This window comes from Delphinapterus leucas, chromosome 14 (genome assembly GCF_059928025.1).
Source record: "Delphinapterus leucas isolate spDelLeu-1000000601 "Yukka" chromosome 14, BTC_Dleu_Yukka2, whole genome shotgun sequence".
NCBI lineage: Eukaryota > Metazoa > Chordata > Mammalia > Artiodactyla > Monodontidae > Delphinapterus > Delphinapterus leucas.
In genome coordinates this window covers 76481516-76493860 of record NC_143142.1, presented here as the reverse complement: position 1 = coordinate 76493860, position 12345 = coordinate 76481516, and the positions used below count along the sequence as shown (strand labels likewise).

Here is a 12345-nt window from a genome sequence, read left to right as displayed (position 1 = left end):
ATCAGTGTTCACTCACAGATAAATCAAGGTGCAATACTATCCCATAATGACACCCAAATATAATAGGAAATTTCATATCTATGTTCGTGAGAGAGATTGGCCTGTCGTTCCCTTTCTGAATTGGGTCTTGTCAAGTTTTGGTGTCAGGGTTTTGCTGGATAAGATTGAGGTGTATGGAAGAACTTTGAAAGGGTGTATAAATGGTGTTATTTTTTTCCTTAAGTATTTGGTAGAATTCACTGATGAAGCCATTTGGGCATTGGGGTTTCTTTGTGGCATGGTTTTAAATTACAAGTTCACTGTATTTAATAGACATAGAACACAGAGATTTTCTATTTTCTTGTGTGTTGGTTTTGGTAAGTAGTTCATGTGTGTGTTTGTCTTTAAATAGGAATATGTTCATTCCATCTGATCTTTTAACTTTGCTGGTATACAGTCATTCATAAAATCTCCTATTTTTGATGTAGTGTTTGTAGGGGTTTCTTTTTAGTTTCTAATACTGGTAATTTATGCCTTCTCTTTTTCTTGGTTAGTCTTGCTGGGGTTTAATCAGAGTTCAATTAATTAGAACCAAATTTTTAGCTTTGTTCATCTTCCGTATTGTATTTTGAGTTTTCTATTGCATTAATTTCTGATCTTTATTGATTCTTCCACTTTGCAGTTCTTTTCAAACTTCTTGAAATTAAGATAATTGACCTTAAGCCTTTCTTCTTTTCTAATCTATGTATCTAAAGCTTATGTACAGCTCCCTCTAAGCAAGGCTTTAGTTTTGTCTCACAAGCTTGATATTTTTGAATTTTCATCATTTAATAAAAATGTTTTCTAACCTTCATTACCCTTTCTTCCTTAACCTATGGTTTCTTTTGAAAGCACATTGCTTACATTTTCAACATTTGGCATTTTCTAGTTACCTTTTTGTTATTAATTTATAACTTAATTCCGCTGTGGTCAGAGAACATATTCTGTAGGATTTCAGTCCTTTGAAACTTGTTGAGAAGATTTGCTCTGTGACACAGCGTATCGTCATTTGTTAAATGCTCCATGTACACTTGAAAATAAATGTGTATTTTGCAACTACAAGTCTTTTGCAACAGACTTCTTCATAAGATGATCAGGTCAAATTTATAATCGTGTTGTTCAAATCTTTCATGTCCTTCCTGATTTTTAAACTGCTGTTCTCTGTCCGTTTCTGAGAGGAGTGGGTTAAGAACATACAAAACTTCCACTATGATTATATGATGATTTTTCCTTTAGTTCTGTAATTGTTTACTTAATATATTTTGAAACCATTACATGCAAAAAAAAAAAAGATTTAAAAAAATCATTCTATTCTTCCTGTCTACAAGCTTGACATTCTTTTAATGGTTACTTAAACTAGAGATTATAACATGCATCCTTAACTTGTTAAAGTCTAATGCAAAATAGTACTTTTATTATTTCCTGGGCAATGCAGGAAACTTAGACTGCTTTAACATCAATCACATCCCATCCCCACCTTGTGCTCTTTTTGTTGGGTATGTATATTTTAAATCCTATAAGACATTTTAAAATTTGCCCACATATTTATCTTTTTTATTGCTCCATATTCATTTTTGCATCTCTAAGATGCAAAAGGACCACTTTCCTTTGGCCTGAATAACGTTTTCTGGTTTTTCTTTGGTGTGAGTCTGCTGGTAAGAAATTCTGTTTTGGGGGCGTTTTTCTAGGGGGACAGTGTCTAAAAATATCTTAAATTGCCTTCATTTGAAGTTCTAGGGTGGCAGTTATTTTCTTTCAGCATTTGAAACATATAATTGCTTTGTTTTCTGTCGATAAGCCAACTATCAGTCTTGCAGTTGCTGCTTTTAAGATTTTCTCCTTGTATTTGCTTTCCAGCATGTTTACTATAACATATGTAGGCTTAGTTTTCTTTGAATCTATCCTGTTTGTAGTTCCTTGTCCTTCTTGATGTTGTTAGTTTGAGAAAATTTTTGGCCACTCTCTCTTCAAATAACATTTCTGCCCAATCTCTCTCATCTCCCCTTCTGCCCCATATGACTTTTACCCTCTTTTCTGTGTTTTGCATTAAAAAAAAAAAAATCTGGGCTGCTTCCTGTTTCTGGTTCCACATGTAGAGAGCTTGGAAGTTGCCACTCTGTCCCAATGAGTAAAAAGCTGAACAAACTGAAAAATCAATGAATCTTCCTAAATCCATTTAAGAGAAGGGAGGTCACAGGGCACACCACTGCCCCCCACATTGGAGAGACTGACAGGCAAATACAGAGAATCACAAGTTACCAGAGCAGAAACTCACAAGCTGTAACCTCTGTGGGAACCAGGGCAGGGGTAGAAAAACCACAACTGTAATTGATCAATTGCTGGAGGCCCAGAGTGGACAAGCCTGAGAGTTAAAAACTCCAGGGGGACCCAGTCATAGAGGGGTCTCTACTCGTTTTTGAGTTTTACCTCCAGGAGCTTGACCAGGTTCTCACAGCAGATGTCAGAGAAAAATCTCCTGGGCTTCTGGCAGGGGGAGGGGAGAAGAAACAATTTTGAAATACACCAGAGTGCTCTGTTCTTCCTAACAAGGCCTGCCCTTAGAAAAACTAGTTAACCTCAGAGCCTAAGCTGCTGGGTATTATCAGAGCCTAACCTGGGGAAGGGAAATACCCAACTCCAGCCCACTATTGCCATTCTGTCCCACGTAAGAGGGGAGGAAAAAGCTGAGAAACACTTGCGAAGTTCAAAGTCCAGAGGCACAGGCTCACAAAGACCAAGACCTAATCACAGGACTCATTAGAATGTTTCTCTTCCCCTGTCACCTACCACTCCATTACTAAAGGCCTATTTATAACAGTTGCCCTTACCTAGTACATCACGTCTGGTTATCAGGAAAAAAACACAAGGCATACTAAAGACAAAAAACACAGTTTGAAGAGTCAGAGCAAGCATCAGAACCAGACATGGCAGGTATGCTGCGATAATCAGACTAGGAATTTAAAAACAACTATGATAAATATGCTAAGGGCTCTAATGGATAAAGTAGACAGCATGCAAGAACAGATGGGCAATGTAAGCAGAGAGACAGAAATCCCAGGAAAGAATGAAAAAGAAATGCTAGAGATAAAAACCACTGTACAGAAATTAAGAATGCCTTTGATGAGCTTATTAATAGGCTGAACATGGCTGAGGAAAGAATCTCTGAACTTGAGGATATAGCAGCAGAAACCTCAAAATTGAAGAGCAAACAGAAAAAGACTGAAAAAAAAACCCAACTACAAAAGTTATAACATATGTATAATGGAAATATCAGGAGAGAAGAAAGAGAGAAAGAAACAGAAGAAAAAATTGAACCAATAATGATAGAGGATTTTACCAAATTAATGTCAGATGCCCAACCACAGATCCAAGAAGCTCAGAGAACACCCATCAGGATAAATGCCAGAAAAACTGCATACAGGCTTATCATTTTCAAACTATAGAAAATCAAAGATAAAGAAAAATATCCTGAAAGAAGCCAGAGGAAAAAAAAATCTTTGCTCTTTAGAGAAGCAGAGATAAGAACTATATCTGACTTCTCCTAAGAAATGGAGAGACATTTTTAAAATGTTGAGAAATAACTCACTAACCTAGGATTGTGTAACCAGTGAAATTATCCTTCAAAAGTGAAGGAGAATTAAAGACTTTCTCAGGCAAACAAAAAGTGACGGTATTGTTGCCCGTAGGCCTGCCTTGCAAGAAGTGTTAAAAGAAGTTATTTAGAGAGAAGGAAAGTAACATAGGTCAGAAACTCAGATTTATATAAAGTAAGGCATTGAAGAAATAATAAGTGAAAGTAAAATAAAAACTTTTTTCTTATACTTAATCTAACAGATAAAGATTTTTCAAAATAATATCGACGATGTTTGCTTATGTATACATCATATACATATGTGTGCTTATGTATATATTATATATATTGCTTATGTATGCTTATATATAAGTGAAATGAATGACAGCAATGATACAAGGGATGGGAGGAATTAGGATTATTTTGTTAATATAAGGGACCCACACTACCCGTGAAGCATTCTAGTGTTATGTGAAAGTGGACTTGGATTAGCTGTAAACATATACTGGAAACTCTCAGAAAACCACTAAAATAAGTTAAAAAAAAAAGAGGTAAAATTGATATGCTAAGAAAGGGAAGAAAATGAAATCATACAAAATGCTTAATCAAAACCACAAAAGGAAGAAAAAGAGTGGAAGACAAAAATATGAACAAAGCACAAGGACAACAAATAGAAAACAGTAACAAGTATGGTAGATATTAATCCAATTATATCAATAATCATTTTGTTTTTTTTAACATTTATTTATTTATTTTGGCTGCACCGGGTCTTAGCTGCAGCGTGCAGGATCTTTGTTGCGGCATGCAGGATCTTTAGTTGCAGCATGTGCGATCTTTTAGTTGCCGCCCGCAGACTCTTAGTTGTGGCACACGAACTCTTAGTTGTGGCATGCATACTCTTAGTTGCGGCATATGAACTATTACTTGCAGCATGCATGAGGGATCTAGTTCCCCGACCAGGGATCAAACCCAGGCCCCCTGCATTGGGAGCACGGAATCTTACTCACTGGACCACCAGGGAAGTCCCTCAATAATCACTTTAAACATCAATGGTTTAAAGGTACCAATCAAAAGAGATTGTTGGAGTGGATCAAAAAACAAGACCTAACTATATGCTGTCTACAAGAAATCCATTTTAAATATAAAGACACATATGATTAAAAGTAAATGGATGGAGAAAGATACGCCATGTTAACACTAATAAAAAGAAAGTGAGAGTAGCTATATTAATTTCAGGCAGAGCAGATTTCAGACAAAGGAAACTTTGTCTGGGATAAAGAGGGGCATTACATAATGATAAACAGTCAGTTCTCCAAGAAGATATAACAATCCTTAAAGTGTATGTGCCTAATAACAAAGCATCAAAATACATGAGGCAAAAACTGATAGAACTGCTAGGAGAAATAGATTAATCCACTACTATAGTTGCACACTTCAACACACCTCCCTCAAAATGGACAGATTTAGGAGGCATAAGAATCAATAAGAGCATGGTTGAACTCAACAACACCATCAATTAACTGGGTATAATTGACATCTGTAGGCTACTTCATTCAACAACAGCAGAAAACACATTTTTCTCAAGCTCACATGGAACATTCACCAATATAAACCATATTCTGGGACATAAAACATATCTTAACAAATTTTAAAGAAGTTAGATGTATCTGTTCTCAGACCACAATGGAATTAAACTAGAAATCAGTAAAAGAAAGATAACTGGAAAATCCCAAAATACGTGGAGACTAAACAACTTCTAAATAACATATGGGCCAAAGAAGAAACCTCAAGAGAAATTTTAAAATATTTTGAACTAAATGAAAATGAAAATAAAATTTATCAAAATTTGTGGGATGCAGCATTAAGCAGTACTAAGTGGGAAACTTACAACCTTGAATCCATATATTAGAAAAGAAGATATAAAATCAGTCACCTAAGCTTCCACCTTAGGAAACTAGAAAAAGAAGTGCAAATTCAATCCAAAGAAGTAGAAAAAAAGAAATTATAGGAGTTAGAGCTGAAATCATTGAAATTGAAAACAGGAAATCAATAGAGAAAAATCAACAAAACCAAAAGCTGATTCTTTGAAAAGATCAATGAAACCAATAATCCTCAAACCAGGAAAGAGAGAGAGAAAGAGAGAAGACACAAATTACTATTATCAGAAATGAAAGAGGGGACATCACTACAGATCCCATGGACATTAAAAAGATAATAAAGGAATACTGTAAACAACTCTATGCCCACAAATTTGATAACCTAGATGAAATAGATCAGTTCCTTGAAAGACACAATTTGCCAAAACTCATCCAAGATACAATCTGAATAGGCCTATATCCATTAAAGAAACTGAATCAATAGTTAATAACCTTTCTAAACAGAAAGTACTAGTCCCACATGGGTTCACTGGTGAATTCTTACCAAACATTTAGAGAAGATATTGTATCAATTCTCTGCCAACTCTTTTAGAAGATAGAAACAGAGAGAATACTTCCTAACTCATTCTATGAGGCCAATGTTACCCTAATACCAAAACTAAACAAAGACATTACAAGAAAAGAAAACTACAGACCAATATCTCTCATGCACACAGACATAAAAATCCTCAACAAAATATTAGCAAATGGAATCCAACAATGTATAAAAAGAATTATGCACCACAACCAAGTGGGATTCATCTTAGGCACGAGAGGCTGACTCAACATTTGAAAATCAATTATGTAAATCCATCACATTCACAGGCTAAAGAAGAAAAACCACATGATCATATCAATAAATGCAGAAGAAAACACTTGACAAGATCCAACACCTATTTATGATAAAAACTCAGTAAACTAGGAATAGAAGGGGAACATCCTCAGCTTTATAAAGAATATCTACGAAAACCCTAGCTAGCATACTTCATGGTGAGTAACTTGAAGTTTTGCCACTATCAGGAACATTTTGACTTTCAGAGAGTACAGGTGCCCAATGGACCCATTTTCTCAGAGACTGTCAGTCTACTGCATTTCACAAACCCACTTACCTCACTCATCAGAAGCCCAAGCTTTTTCTGACCTGAGCTCTTACCCCTGAGCTACTCTGAACATTCCTTAAAGTTACTTAATCTCTAACCCTTCCCCACCACCCACTGGGCACATGGGAACTCATGATGACTTCAACTTTCTTATCTACCTCCTCAACCTCTTCTCTTGAAGAGTCTCTCGTTCATCTTATACTAACTGAAAGCTGACTACCCCTAAGACATCACCTTCCCTGCTATTCTTTAAAGTGGAGGCTTTTCAATTTTGTTCCCACAAACCTCTGTACTTTAAAGGCTGGAGGTAGAACAGGTATATTATTTGCTTTCCATTTCTACTCTCAAAGGAAGTATCTTTCCAGTTTACTTACATATTTACTGAGACCCATCCCTCAGATTATTTATTTCCCCCCTCATTCCAGTATCTCATTTTCCCCCTTTCCCAGTTTAGTCTATGGTCCATCACTGTAATCATTTCTTTGCAAGAGCTTTAATGTCCTTGTCTTTTCTCCTCCTCTTATGCATCTAGAAAAACCCAGACATGGTTATACTTTATTTTGTGTATCTTCACATCTGCTCCTGAACAGTTAATTTTGTCTGGAAGAAACAAAAAAACAAAAAACCCCACAATTGTGTTAACTGTCTTTCTTTAAATTCATAATTACTATTCTAAAATGGGCTTTCAAAATTGCTTGGCAATCCTACAATTCCCTCAATTCACTCTGCCATTCTTGGAGACAACCATTTCTACCTTCTTTCTCCTCAAACCTCCAATACTTTCCACATGACAGCCAAGCTAACATGTTTGCTTCATACTTCACTGAGAAGAAATTGAATGGAAACCCCCAAACCTTCCCACCACTAAATCTACCAAATTACCTCCAAGTGTATCTATTCTCTGCTTTCTCTCCAATTACAAAAGAGGCCAGGCTGCATTTGTGCTCTGAATCTCACCCCCTCTTGCCTTCTCAAGGATTTCACTCTTGCAGTTGTTGCCTGTTGTTGCTGTTGCATCATCACTATCTCTCAATTTACTGGCTTATTCTCACCAGCATATGAAGAGGATCTAACTTCTTATGTTAAAAAACTTACCTACATGACCTCATGTTCCTTTCTAGCTACCAGTACTTCTGCTCCCCTTTATGGCAACGTTTCTTGAAAGAGCTGTCATCTCTAGTCATTGTCTCTCTTTAGCCCACTCCAATCAGGCTTCTATTTCCACCAATTCACTGAAACTACTATTGAAGTCATCAGTGACTTTAATCTTCCACCAGATTTCAGATCCATCCTCATCCTGACTGCTGAGTAGCAACTGACCCTCCTTGGAACACTCTTCTCTTGGCTTCCAAGATGCCACACTTTCTTGGTTTCCCTCCTACCTCACTCCTCTTGAACCTCTTAGTAGTTCCTCTTGCTCTGATGAATTTCCAAATATGGGAGTGTCCCAGACTTGGATACTCTTCTCCACGGTTACTCTCTCCCCAGGGCCATCTCATTTACTTCCATGGATTTAGTCAAATATTGTTGACTCCATAATCTATATTTTCAATCCTGACCTCTGTTGAGATCCAGACCTGTATAACTAACTTCTTGATATTTAGACAGGTAACTCTCAGACATCTCGAATTTGACACATCTAAAACAAAATTGTAGATTCGCTCCTAAAACTTGTTCTTTACCTTACTTCCTTACTATTGTTATCACTCATTATTTATTCAAATTATTCCAGACAGAAATCTCAGTGACATCTTGGTTTTTCTCTTTTCCTCACTCTTCATACCCAACCTGTCATGCCAATTCTACTTTCAAAATATATCTCAGGGACTTCGCTGGTGGCGCAGAGGTTAAGAATCCGCCTGCCAATGCAGGGAACATGGGCTCGAGCCCTGGTCCGGGAAGATCCCACATGCCGTGGAGCAACTAAGCCGTCAAGCCACAACTACTGAGCCTGTGCTCTAGAGCCCATGCTCCGCAACAAGAGAAGCCACCGCAATGAGAAGCCCGCGCACTGCAATGAAGAGTAGCCCCCGCTCGCCGCAACTAAAGAAAGCCCACGCGCAGCAACTAAGAACCAACACAGCCAAAAAAAAAAAAAAAAAAAAGTATATCTATCTATCTATCTATCTCAGATCTGCCTTTTCCCCTCCATTTCTGTCCAAGCTGCCATCATCTCTTGCTTAGATTGCTGCATTAGCTTGTCTGCAGCCTAGACTCATAACCTTTTCCAAAGCATTCTTACAAAGCATATCTAATCGAAATGTAAATTGGATCAAGTCATTCTACTACTTCAACTATGCAAAGGCTTCCCTTTCTAACTTCTAACCATAGTGTTCAAGGCCTTCTGTGATCTGGCTATACCCCTCTCCAATTTCATCTTTTGATACTCCATCTCATTTCAAAATGCTCCAGCCACACTGGTCTTCTTTTTCCAGTTCCTTAAATACACCAAGGCTTATGCATATACTGCTCTTTCTTCTCTTCCTATTTCCAAATAGTTAAAGCCCATTCTTCCTAGTTTTCAGGTACAATGTCACCTTAGAGAGGCCTTCCAAAGTAATCACCCTAATTAAGGTAAGCCCTCCTCAGCCCTTCCCTCTCAACCTGTTTGTTTCCTTGCCTGGCTGCAAGCTCTGTTCTCTGTTGGTCTCGTTCATTGCATCCCATGCCTAGCACAACATAGGTACTCCCTAAATAATACACAGGTTGAATGGTGAATGACTTTATAATCCTTAGAAAGGGGTGGTTTCCCTACATTTACAAATGGCTTAGGAAACATGGTAAGGTTTGTTGTTAAAGGCGCTGCCCAGGGAGCCAGAGATATGAATATAAGCTCCAAGAGCTTTTTAGGCCATATGCACCTGGCACAGCTCTTAATCTGCACTTTTATTTACCCATATTTTCTACCTTGGAAATAAATAAGGACATTAAGAGAAACAGTCAGATACTTTGCTGAGCTCATAATGCACAAGACTACACAATTCTCCTGATCAAAATATAATGGCTCTATGAAAAGGACATTAGGTTAGTTCAGAATGTGGTCTCAGTAAACTCATACTGTTTTGGGGACTTCTGATTATCCTCATAATCACTCTTTTAATCTAATTAGAAAACTTGCATAGAATTGATATCAAGCTCAACAATTCATTAATTCATTCAATCAATATTTGCTGAGTACCTACCATATACCATTCTTCAAGTACTGGAGAGACACTGGTTGAAAAGGATAGACAACATTTTCTCTTATGGAGCTGAGTCTAGTGAGAGAGACGGACAGTAAAAAATAAGAAAATGAGTGCTGGTAAGAATCATGAAAAAGATAAACCAGGCTGATTAGGGAATTACAACGGTTACTTTGAATTTGGTGGTCAGAAAGGGCCAACTTGAAGAGGCTTTATATAAATTGAGAACTAGATGGGAATCCACATTTATAAAATCTACTGGCTTCTCATTTTTAAAATCAGGACATTTGTTCATCTCTAGTCTTCTGTCACCTCTTCATAATTTCTTGAGGATGATTACAATATTAAGTGTTTCTGTAGTATGACAAAGAAAGCAAAATGGCCTCTAAATTAGATATGTAGCATTTACCTCCTTATGAAGACTTTTGTAGCTTCAGCAAGAAACCTGAATTCTTTTTTTTTTATTGGTCCATGGTTAACTGAAGGATTTCCTTCTCTTAGATAACAGTAGATTTATTTACAGCCAATTATTTTCAAGAAATGCCGGTTCTTATTTTGCTTTCCTCAGTACGAAAACTTTAGTTGCAAAGAGCCTGGAATTTCAAACTACATGTCAAAGCTAGTTACTATAAGAATCAAATGTATACTAACAGACAACAGTGGGGATGCAGAGGGTAAAACTTTTTCAAAACCTAAACAACTTATGTAATGGAAAACGAATCTATCAAACTAATTTATTTGGGTCTTTGAAAAAATTTTAATTTAATCACAAGTTTTAGTAAATACATTGCAAAAAAAAAATTTTTTTTTGGCTTCACTGCACGGCACGTGGGAGCTTAATTCCTTGACCAGGGATTGAACTCGCGCCCCCTACAGTGGAAGCACAGAGTCTTAACCACTGGACTGCCAGGGAAGTCCCTAAAGAGCAAATTTACCTTACTAGTCTTCACTAGGTTGGAGACTCTGGGAGAGGTCAAAGTAGGCCAAAGTAACCATCAAAAGTAGTTTCTGCCTCTTCTACTGCAGTATTAGATAAATCATGCCTGGCATGGTAACCTGTGCACTTACTAGAAAACAAAAGCATGAGGGAGGGGGTTATCCACACTTTAGTGATTCAGTAATTTAAAATTTAAAATTTCACTTTGACCTTTCATAAAATTTTAGAAGTGCTAAAACACTTTCAGGTTTACTATTATGTAATTTTCATAAAGTCTTCTGAGGAATAGAAAGCATATTATTATTTTCATTCTCTTTGATGGTAAGACAAAAGAATTTGTTAGAAAGGTGACTATATTTATAAAATCCATATAAAAATAAATTAGGAAATGATTTACATTATTAAAGCATTCATTATAAGTTCGTTATGTGATACATGACGGACAGCTTACAAACAGAGAAAGCTAAAAATTTAAAGAACTGTCAAGTAATTGTCAGAAATAAAGATAAAGCATCTATGAAATCATAAAGTCAATGAGAAATTATTAGTACTATTCAACGATGCATATTTCATATAGAGATATTTATAATATTTCCAGCTTTTTTGAAAATCCGTATCTAAAAATATCCAAGGTTGCAAATGCCAACAGTTCAAGAGAGGGCTGCTTTTCCACCAAGATAGTAGTTTAAAATTTTAAAAAGCAGACTGCTATCAACAAATGACAACCCTAAATAACATTACTGACAAAGAATTTAATACCTATAATGACACAAAATGGTAGTTTACAGACAACATAAATATTGCTACATTAAAGTCCCTCAAGAAATCTATTCATGAAATGATCTAATTGAAACAAATATAATGGAGTAATCTTTAACGAAATAAAAGGAATTAAAATAGTAAAACAGGACTTCCCCGGTGGTGCAGTGGTTAAGAATCCACCTGCCAATTCAGGGGACACGGGTTCGAACCCGTGGTCCAGGAAGATCCCACGTGCCGCAGAGCAACTAAGCCCGTGTGCCACAACTACTGATGTCCGTACGCTCTAGAGCCTGCGAGCCACAACTACTGAAGCCTGCGCGCCTAGAGCCCGTGCTCTGCAACAAAAGAAGCCACTGCAATGAGAAGCCAGCGCACCTCAACGAAGAGTAGCCCCCACTCGCCGCAACTAGAAAAAGCCCGCGCGCAAACAGTCCTCTAATATAGACATGCTTTGAACAGAACTTTCCAGATATTACTGAAGACTCTTTGGAGAAAAGCAAATAATTTACATTCCTCACCACACTGAATTGAAGGAATTATTTATATGCTATCAAAAACACATAATTAACTTTTAAAATACTGTGGTAAGTTTATATTAACTATTGTGTACTTTATGACTGGTATGCTCTTACAGTGAATGGAAATTTTTATTTTAAGATTTTTTAAAATACACAAACAAAGTAAAACATAAAGAAGGCAATCAACACAAAGTTTCCTGTAGTTAGTCCTGAAGGAAAAATAGGAATGATGAGATGTGGCACTCTCAGATTGTGATTAGAACACAGACTCCACAGATGAAACGCATGCAGAGCATCCTTATGTAGTATAAAAATAGTCTAAAATCCAATTATTTTACCAA

The 12345-nt window shown here is 36.7% G+C and overlaps 1 protein-coding gene across 7 annotated transcripts in view; it reads right to left on the bottom strand.

Annotated features, from left to right (window-relative positions):
* Nucleotides 1-3096: 3096 nt before the first annotated feature.
* Nucleotides 3097-12345, bottom strand: part of RELCH (RAB11 binding and LisH domain, coiled-coil and HEAT repeat containing) — a 130583-nt gene continuing 121334 nt past the window's right edge. For 2 of the 7 annotated variants that reach the window (XR_016387657.1, XR_016387651.1), the window contains one exon: nucleotides 3097-10854. The gene's annotated coding sequence lies outside the window, so the exon portion shown is untranslated. The remainder of the gene's footprint in view (nucleotides 10855-12345) is intronic. The other 5 variants (XR_016387656.1, XR_016387652.1, XR_016387654.1 and 2 more) reach the window with 5 other exon arrangements.